This window comes from Calonectris borealis, chromosome 27 (assembly GCF_964195595.1).
Source record: "Calonectris borealis chromosome 27, bCalBor7.hap1.2, whole genome shotgun sequence".
NCBI classification, from domain to species: Eukaryota; Metazoa; Chordata; class Aves; order Procellariiformes; family Procellariidae; genus Calonectris; species Calonectris borealis.
In genome coordinates this window covers 5,947,883-5,958,685 of record NC_134338.1, presented here as the reverse complement: position 1 = coordinate 5,958,685, position 10,803 = coordinate 5,947,883, and positions in this window count along the sequence as shown.

Sequence of the window (10,803 nt, the reverse complement as noted above, 5' to 3'; positions counted from 1 at the left end):
AACGGTCGGGAAAAACGGCGGGAAAACCCTGCTGAGGCGGCGGCGGGGGCCGGGGCTGCTGTGCCTCGGTGACCTTGGCAGGAGCAGCCCCGGCGCACTTATGTCCTTCCAGCTTTATTAATTTACAGTTGTTGAAGTATTTTTTTCCCCAAAAGACTGTTGTTAGACCTGCTGTCAGTGTCTCAAATGAGAATATCTATTTTTGTGGTTTTTTTTTAAAAAAAATTTCCCTCACAAATCAGGTTCTCTCAGCATCCTGAATTTGCCTTAAAACACATGAGGGTATTCAAATACATTTATTATGTATTATTTATTATATTATGGCTTTTTAGTTATACTCAAGTCACACTTCTGAACTTTTTTCTGTCAATACAGTTTTTTCAGGTGTTTTTAAATGTAAATGCTGTTGAATCTTCACATTCTGCCTGCTGTGGCATAAGAAAAAAACAGAGCAGGAGGATTTAGGATAAAATCCTGTGACTTTGTAATGCTGATGTGGCATGTTGATGGGTGGCCCTCAGAATTTAAATTACAATTTTAATTAAATTAGGAAAGGTGAAGATCTGGCATTTTCCAGACAGCCCAAGTTAGTGAAGTGATCGTTGTAGATCATGGAAATTGTGTTTAGCGATAAAGCTCAGGCCTCATCCTTGTTGCGAAGGATCTGTTCTTGCAAGGTAAGCAACTCCGATTTCCTGCACTGTTAAGAATATCTGTGTATTTCTGTACTTACATGGACATTTTGGGAGTCGCGCTATTGATGTCTCTTCAGGTTCATCAGTGCCTTTGCTGTCATGTCTCTGCTTAGCAATCTCTTTTTGAGTCTTGTTCTCTTCCTGATCAGTTTAAACCTGAATCAATTTAAATTTGAATAATGAACATTGTGAAATGTAATGACATACCAATTAGAGCAAGAAACCTGCCAGAATGTGATATTGCAATTAAATTCCTGGGGTCTGGAAGAAGCAAATACTTTGCTGCTTTGGTTCAGTAGCAGTTCCGTGTCTTCTGTAAAGTTTTAATAGTTACTGCAGGACACGTGGTTAATTTAAGCTTTTCATGGAGTAAAAAAAGCTTGGAGATGTATTAAGCATATCACAATGTGTAACACTGTAGTAAAAATGGGAATCTATGTGCGTGAAGTTAAAGTAGTTTTGTGAGAAGCTGGACCTTGTTGCAAATGTTTTGTGCCCTCTAGTTGAAATTTTGGCCTTAAATGAGATGGTATTGGAGCAGGTGGCGTCCCTTGCCAGAAGTATCCGTGCCCTGGTATTCCCTGCCAAGGGGACTGTGAACTCTCTGGTTTGAGCCCCGCAGAGGGTGTCCCTGTTTCCCTCTGCTGCTGCCCTCTCTGCGTGCAGGGCTGGGGCTGTGTGATGTTATGCTGTGCCATAGGCCCTGCTCAGGTCAGGTCCCTGATGCCTCGGGGGACTTTAAATCATCGCCTGTTACATCTGGCCCGTAGCCTTCGAGGGCTCGAAGGCCCCCAGAAAGACATTTCCCAGTGATAGGCAATCGGGTAAGCGAAGAGGGCTGTGCCTGTTTTATCTCAGCGAAAATGTAGTGTAAAGTTGGAAGAGGAGAGGAGATTCTCTCCAGAAACTCTCAGGGAAGTCAGACAGGAACTTTGTTTAAATACTGCAACCATATGGTTGCTTTTCTTTGGAGGTGCTAAAATGTTTTTGGGTGCGGTTTTGCTTTGGTTTTAATGTCAGTTAAAATCAGTTGTTAATATTGAAGACCCCAAAATCATTCTCCTGAACAGAACAGGCTGTTGCATCCTTTATTCAGAGTAACCCTTGACTGTTCCTGAATGGGTAAAGTGTCTCTTAGAGTAACTCCTTTCAAACTCCAGCAAAAGGGCCTCTGAGCAAGGAGGGAAGGTGAAGAGCTGGTATTTTCGAGACAGACAGAGTTACTGAAGTGATTGTTATAGATGAAGAAACTGGTCCCAGCCATTTTGCCGTAGTTTTGGCCTAACTATAATTTGATTCTTTCAAATTTCCAACTGTACTTTTAATTGGTTAGGGTATGCTTTTTTGCGTCCTGTGTTAAACATCTATCAAACATTGTTAAGTAACATCTGTATTCACCTCCAAACGGCATTTAATACACTTATTAATTCTGTTACTTGTAGGTTGATCTGGGTTGATCAGAGCAATAGTGCATCTGTCTATTTGTAGTTGGCCATATTGCATTGCAATGCTTATTTTTAAAATAAAACATTGTAATATTTAGTATGTTAATAAGAAGTTAAAATAAAAATAACTTAGATATGCTTATTGCTATAACTCTGCACTTCAGACCATGTTATCTTAAATATGGTTATGCAGTAGGTATAGCACCATTTGCTTTTAGTAGTGATGAATAATTGCTTAAGGCAGCATGTGAAATCTCACTGGGAAATTGTACAGGATGGGGTTTGAATGCCAAAATTGGGATTTTGCAAGAACACTAGTTTAGCAGCTTGTCTTTGGAATTGCTTCCACTTTTTTAAAGGATTAGTAAAAACACAGTGCAGACCAATGTAGGTTGATGATAAATTTTACTGAGACACAATAGCTTCCACACAGAGCAGAGGAAAAGACAGATAAATAATGGAAAATGTGACCAAGAAAAGGTTATTGAGGAGAAAAATCTTTTTTGTGGCTACACATTTCTATGAATTTTCTTCCTCAAAACTTTTTCAGAAATAATTAATTACAGTAATAGACGGGCAGTTCATTAACCTTAACTTTCAAACATGAAACGTATTGGTTTAAGAAGTTTGATCCTGAAAGAAAAGGAAAAACTGATTAGATTTGGACTGAGAAAATAAGAGAATGATGTAGCTGAAATTACTCCAACACAATGTTGGAAATGTACCAGGAAATGCCATTTAAAAATTGAGCTGCATCTTTCTAAACTTATACTATGAGCAACGCTCTTTTTAGACAAATCTAAGCTGCAGATTGGGTTTTGAATCTCAAAATCATGCTGTGGCAGGACCAGTGGTAGCTAGGTATTATATATGCATGAAGTTGCCTAAAAAATTCAGACTTGTGTCAACACCTAGAGCCCAAAACCTTCCTGAAAAAGCCTCGTCTCCAAGTTGTATGCAGAAGAGTGACAGACCTGCTTTTTTTCCCTTATGTACTCATTCACTGATTTGTAAAAAGTCATAGAAAACCACAGGATTTCAATAATTAACTTGCTCATCTTCACTTAAATCTTTTTCATCGTTATTTGTAATCTTGTTAGTCTTTATTTAGGTATACAAAACACTGTTACTAGTATACTCACCAGTAGCTGGGTAAGCAAGGTAAGAGGGAATTCCCCTGCACAGAGCTTGAATACGTTTTTCGTATGGGCACAAGCTTTGCAGTCTGTTTCTTGAGATAACAAAGTGATTCTCTCTGGGCGGAAGTTGGCAAGGACTAGGTCCCTAGGCATCAAAGAAACAGACCCAGAAAATGGCATTTAGAAAAAAGCAAAAATGGTGCATACAGATTGTGAACGCATCTTTGATAATGGAGAAGAAGTTATTCGAATGCGATGCAACTTTTGAAAGACTAGACTTTTAGAGTGACTCAGCCCTGCTGAGAAACTTGTCTTCAGTTCTTGGAGCCTTTTCTCCTCTCTGTGGGTAGGGAGCGAGTACTTTTCACAGGCAATTGATTTCTCACCACTTTCACTCACCATCCTACCTTGTGTCCTTGAGGTAGTGCAGGAAACTTGTTTATCAAGTAAAAACCTCCTGTCCATTTTGGCAATGATGCAGGTGTCTTTTGAAAATACCTTGGTTGCAACGTAGCCCTATTAAAATAAAATAGCTTTTTGTTGCAAAGAATATACAGTGAAAGATAAGTGGATTGCCAGAGAGAAGCACTGGTTAAGAAAAAAGGCTTTATACAGTACAAATAATCATTGGGAAGGAAAATATTATTTTTTCAATTATGTTGTCTAGGTAAATGTGTCGTGGAGGCTGACGAGGGACTCTGGTAAAAGGTAAAGTAAATTGCCTTCTCTAGTAATGCCACGTGTATGATATGTTATACTGCCGAAGTCAGGTGAAGGAATTCACTGCTGAAAACATCAGTACAGCAGATGAAATGCTTAAATGAGAATGTTTTTAAGCATCTCCTCTAAAATCTTGTTAAGTTTTGTTGAAGCTTAGGTGTTTTTCAAAAACTTTTTGGTTATTTTCCATTTTTTTGAGCCACGGTGGCAGCCACTTACAGCCTTGATGTCCCAGACAGATTTCCAGGCCTCAGAGCCCTCCTTTGAGTCGGTGCTGACCCCAATGTCAGTGGAAGTGGTGTGAGTTTTCACCGTGGTGCCCCTTAAAGCTTTTCTTGCCGTTCTGATTTTTGAAAAAGATGAAAGGAGGCGAGGATTTGGGTGTTTGGATTCCCAGTAGTCTTCCCCAGCAATAGCTCTAGTAACATGCTTTGGAAAATTATTGCTCTTAGAGATCAGATGAAAGGGGAGGTAAGTTCTGGCCTTAGAGGGGAGGCTGGGAAGCCATTGGTACTGTTGTGTCAAACCTTATGTTCAGGCTTTATCTAGCCAGGTTTCAGGTGTCTGATGCATCCCCCTTATGAAAACAGACAAGCTTTAACACTACTGCTCTATTTCACCCCCCATGCCTATTAGACCAGGTGGAAAATAAGACATCGTTTCATTTAAACACTGGAGAATTTCCTTGAAACACTAAACTGGATATTCAGAGTCAAACTTGCAAGAAAAATTTCTAGGAAAAGTAAAATAATTCCTTATTGGTCTTTCCCCAGCAGGAGCTTGCAGGCAGAGGGTTATTTACAGTATTCCACTGTATTTTGTGGTCAGATCCTTCATGGTAACATTTGTTTCTCTCCACACAATTATTTTCACAGTGTTCATGCTAATCTCAAGACAGACTTTGATTTCATATCTAGCAACTGTCTTTTTCCCTTGATATATCAAGCACTGTTTTCTGTTATAAAAAAACGCAGTTTCCTGCTAAGTATCAGACTTTAAAATACAGCTTTATTTTCAGAAACATATTTTTTCAGAGGCTATAGCTAAAGACCACTAGTTCTTACAGCAGCAGAATATAATTGCATGTAGCTCTATACTTACCCTGTTAGCAAGAGGTGGAGCCAGGAAAACTCCAAAAAGAGAAGCAATCACAATCTGAAATGAACATTTGAAATTCACAACATTTTAACATTGTGACTGCTTATCTTGCATCAAGTTATTTGCTGTCTTAAAATATTGTCTTCCTGTTTAACTCTGTGTACATGCTCAGGACTTCTCTGAAGTGGGGTCTAGCTGAATAGTGTTTAAATATGCAGAAGAATTTTTTTTGTTAATGAGCTTATATCAGATCATTAACTCCTATAAATTACTCAACCTCAGCAGTATACTTTGCACAGGTAAGAAGATCATTTCAACACAGTGAGTTTTAAAATACGTCCAGCCCCAGTTCAGTAAACTCCTTGGAAGAAGGTGGTCTGAAATATGTTGTTTAAAAGAGTGAACTTTTCACCTTGAGCTTTTGATTTCAGACATGGAGCAGATCCATGAAATGTGCATGTGCACCTATTGTGAAGAGTTGGAATGTGGGTGCACAGTACAGCTCTGTACTTGGAACACAGGAACACTTGAGCATCCTCATAGCAGACCTCATGCCTCTGAATACAGGGCTTATAGTATAAGGGTGGACACAATCATTTTTGTTCAGAAAAATGTAATGTTAAATGCTTTGTCACCCCTTTATAAAAATAATACAGTTTCAGTGACTCGCATGCTTGGTGTTGCTCAGATTTGTCAAAACTACTGCTGATATATTTTTGAGATTTAATATTGTTATGATAATAAATTCTTTTGTGATTGTGAACAATTGTTTTCTTGGAGACAATCCCTTTAGTATTGAATCGGTCACAGATTTCATCTACTTCAAAGGAGGATTTTTATGAGAAAGAGCCAAGTGTGACTCAGAGTATTTAGCACTAACATTTTGGAATTTATCCTGCAATAGTTTCAGGCTGCTGTAAATACCCCTGCTTCACCATCATGCACTTTGGAGTCTTTCATGTCTCATGGTTCTTCTCCTACGCTCTCATCAGACAGCTTATATAGACATAACTTTATATAACTTGTTGAGACTGACTTGCATCTGACTTGTGAATGAGAGAATATCGCCCTTTCAACATTTTACATACGCGTCTTGCCCTTGTAACTTCTCTTTCACATTTGAGTGGGCATATGGAGTGAAGTCACTGCCAAAAGTGAAATTTCACCCATGCAGTCCCAACCCATTTGGCATTTTTACTCTAATCCCTGCATAAATCAGTAATAATTTGCTAGGTGCCAAGAAACACTCAAAATAATTTTAAAACTGTCCAGCCTTAACAGTTTTATGAGAAAGTGATACATATACTTACAGTGAACTTCATTTTGATGGTAGGCGAGCCAAGATCTGCTGGTAACTGATGTGTACTCTTACTTTTTAATACAGTAATATCCTGAAGTTAAATCTTAAAATGGGTTTACCATGTTGGCACATGCCCTGTGTTCACAGAATCGTGACGGGTTTCCTGGGGAAGTGCTCTGATAAGAGGAGGCTTTGATACCAGCCTGATTTGAATTCATTACATACAGGAAGATGAAAGAAAACTTGTCATGGCGAGTTCAGTGTATTTTATAGTAACTTTTAAATGAAAAAAAAAAAAAATCAGAACTGGAGAATAGATGCCTAATAAAATTTGTAGTGACGCTTTGTGCTTATGTGGCAAAGGACTCAGCCTGATAATTTATCCATAGCAGATACCATCTTTTAAATCAACGGAGGTGGTAATCTTGCATGTTAGAAATGTTAAGTCGGTCCCCAGAAATCATGAGGTTGGTTCTAAATCATAGAAATTACTGAGTTCTTTTGTTAACCTTCCTTTCTGAGCTTGTTCACTTAGGATCTGCTTTCCAGTCCTCAGGCATGGTCTCTGTATCTTCACAGAGCCTCTTCATGGAAGTAGTACCTGATTATGGACTAAGGGCTAATTCTAGAAAGGGACCATAAAGTAGAGATAACAAAAAATGAGTTAAGGGAGGAGCAGTAACAATGGGCATTTTATGTCAACTATTATTTAGAAAGTAGGTTTTAATATTTCTCTGAATTTGATAATTATATACAGAGCCACGGCATAAGAGCTTATTTGCCTTGTTTGTTGCAGAAACTTTATTTTTTTAATTGGCCAGTACAAATGCCTGAGTCTCTTTGCTGCTTAATATTGTCCATTGCTGCTTAATGAACTGATATATATATAGCCTCAGATAATTTGGATTTGTTTCTTAGTTGTGTCTGTTACAGAAGAAGCACTTTCAGAGGTGCTCATTTACATACTCTGAAAGCGCTTCTTATTTCATAGCAGCTCTGTCAGTCCCTCTGTATACTAACTGTGCACTTTACTGTGGTTCAGTTTGGGTTTGTGCACTTAAGCTTCCTTTTTGTTGCCAGAATGGTGTCATGGGGACTCAGTGTTATTATAAAGTAATATCTCTGAACAAAGTTCTCCACTGTCATCGATTGCTGAGGGTCATTGTTGCAGCTGTTACCGGAAAAACAGGGAATCTTACTTTAGTTGAGAAGGTGAGGCCCAATTTTCAGGTATATCAGTCAGGGCCACACTGTCATTCTGCTACTGAATGCCTTGCTTGGACTACATGAGTGTGGAGGAGGTATAGCAATCTGCAAGCACTGTGAGCGGAGAACTGTGTTTTTCATGTTTTGCACCCACTTTGCAATTTGCATGAGGTGTAAAATATGGTGAATGAAAGTAATAAATTACTAAGGGAAAAGATTTACAGTTCTTCTAGTTGGACTGATTTGTGGATGCCAAATGGAAACAGGTATGTCCTTAGCCTCCAAGATCCAAAATGCACGAGTCTTATTTTGTATGTCACGAAATCCTTTCATAGTCTCTGGAAATTTAATTAATTGACTAGTTCTCAAGAAAGGCATTGAGAAACTGAACTGTTTAACGCTAATCCCTGTGGTGTCGTTAGCAATGAGTTGGAAAGCAGTTTTGTCCATTTCTTCCAACAACCATAGCCAATTTGGCCATTACAGTAATGCGTCACACTTGGAAGCCTGAATCTCCAAATCTTCCATCAACTTCTGATTACTTGAGTAGTTTGTATGGCAAACACACACGGCTAGAGCATTTGACATTAAGAATAGCTTACAAAACTAATTGCAATAGTAGAAGCCAGGAAAAAAGGCAGGGAGGGGTGCTTTTACTGTGTAAGACCCTGTCCTTTTTCCAGTACAAGCTTGTCTCTGTCTCATTTTTACAGCTCTGCTCCAGGCATTCTGATTCCGTACAAAATTCTTGTACCACTGTGCAGCAAACTCCCAAGGCTAAGAGCTGTTCCAGTTTTAAGCCTGTTCTCAAATTAGTGTTTCATTTTGTGCACACACTTACATTTTCACATGGTTTTTTTTATGCCTTATTGTCTAACAAGAACAAAACTGCTGAAATTATTTCTGGATTTATCCTTGAAGCTTGATTTTTTTTTTTTTTTCCCCCCCTTAAACTACTGAATGTGATTAATTCTGCTTGATCCGTCCTTGTGCCGCACAGACTTTTGTAGACTGTGTCACTGTGTCTTTATCTAGTGTGTGGCATGCCCAGCCGAATGCAAATGGAAGCATAGAGAATTTTGTTGATTTTTTGAGGTGTTGCTTCATTCTTTACTTTTCTCCCACCTGCTCACTCCCTGATAAAGTAAATATTTATGAAAAGTACCTGAAAAAACCCCCATGAATCACCAGGGGAGTCTATTATGATAGTATAATCTCACCTTGATTGAATCCATCTCACTTATGTGTTAAAATTCCTGTTTGGTAATCAAACTTGAACTGAAATTGTACAATTATTCTTTTCATTTGATGTTCAAGGTTCTTTTGTTTAAATGATTTTTAGTGGATGACAGTGCCAAATAACGGGTCAAATTCTTCTGGCAATTTTACTTACGCAGATTAAGAGTAATTCTGTAGTTTAATCATGTTTCACTGGGGTAAATTAGAATGTATTTGAAAATACTTGGCCTTATGAAAGTAACAGAGAAACTAAGTTTCCTGTGACAATAAACGTTGCTGTGTTGTAACAACATATTACTTGTTCGGAACATTACTTAAATTAAGTTTTCTGCTGGCTTCCCTGATATGACTGCAAGTGTAACAGTTGAGGAAAAAGTGATTGTATTTGGGGAAAAGTTTGAGAGTCTCCACTTAGATCAAAAATATTGAAAGCAAGAACACTACTTTGAGAATGTGGGCATCATTGTGCAACTTCATGTTCACCAAGGGGTTCTGAATCATGGCTTCCTAAGCTAAACCTCACTCTGCCTGAGGACTGGCGAAAGTGAAATTAGAGCTGGTTATAGCCTTTCTTATGCAGCTCTTTACTTCAGTTACTTAATATAGAAGGGTGCTTAGAGGACTCTGGCGCAGTCATGGATGGTATTGCCTCCGAGTGCATGTGTGCTAATTTCGGGTGTATTACTGGGAGGTGTGTGATTAGCTGTGGGGAAAAAGTCTCCAAAAAGCAAGGCTTTCCTATTGGAAGTATATTTAGGCTTTGCCTGAGGCAACTAGGAGTATGTTCTCTCTTGCAATAGTATTAATAAGTCAAATGCTTTTTAGAAATTAATCTTTACTTTTTGGCTTTGTCTGATCATATGAGCAAAATTCAGTCAGTCCAATGTATGGTGAAAATCTTGAGATCATGGCTATCATAATTCTCCTTCACTAAATAACTGTCAATTTAACATGTTGCTCTGCTCTTACCTGTGCCTAAGCATACTGATGCTTAAGAAAGCAGAAGCTCATGCTTTTTGGGTGTTTTTCAAAAGAAATGAGTATATGAAGACATGATGACTAATGGAGTTAATTTAAGCTTTAGTTTAAAAGCATTTAAAACTTACTAAAGCTTTTTGTTTTAGCTTGTGGTGCCTGAACCCTCTAGATTCCTGCTATGAAAGGCGTGTTTGACTGCTGAAATCTACTCTGAGTATTTCTAACATATCTGTAATCTTGGAAACAAAGAATCTTTTGAGAAGAAGGAACAGAGTCAGCTTTCAAGGAGGGTAACATCAGTCTAATCTAACTAGTCTAATCTAACTGTGCTTGTCACAATTTGATATCTGTTTATCTGATTCTGATGTATCCCTTAGCAGCACAGCTTTGTTACACTTGAGATAACATTTTCCATGCTGTGGAGTTAGGTAGAATAAAGCAAATTGAGGCCTGTTTGCTGAGAGAGATTTCCATACAATCTTTTTCACCTTTTTTGCGATGACTGAGATTACAGAAATGTGTTGGCTATTAGGTTGAGTTCTTGTTTTATTAGAAGGGAGTAGGCCTCAATTACGACTTTTTAGTAGAAAGTAGGGTGTGATTTGTCAAGGTTCCGGGACTGGCTGACGTGGAGTCACAGATGAGGAGGAGTCCAGCCGAGGTTGTAGTCGTGGGAGAATACTTCTCATGGCAATATCATGTGGTCATTGACGTTTTCATAAAATACAGAAAACAGAGGTAGCTTTAAAGGAGGAATCCCCATCCTGCTCCTTTTGTTTTGTAATTCTGGACAATATCCTGTTAAATATTTAAAAAAGGGAACCAGCAAGAGTGGGAAGTCCTCTGAAGTTTAATCCAGTAAATAATAGCCATTTGTAGAGTGATTGATTTTACAAAGGCTGACTTACTGAGTGCTTTTATCATATCGGGGTCAGGTTATCTGTGCCAACCCAAAATTCAGATATGAGGCTTACCACAGCGTG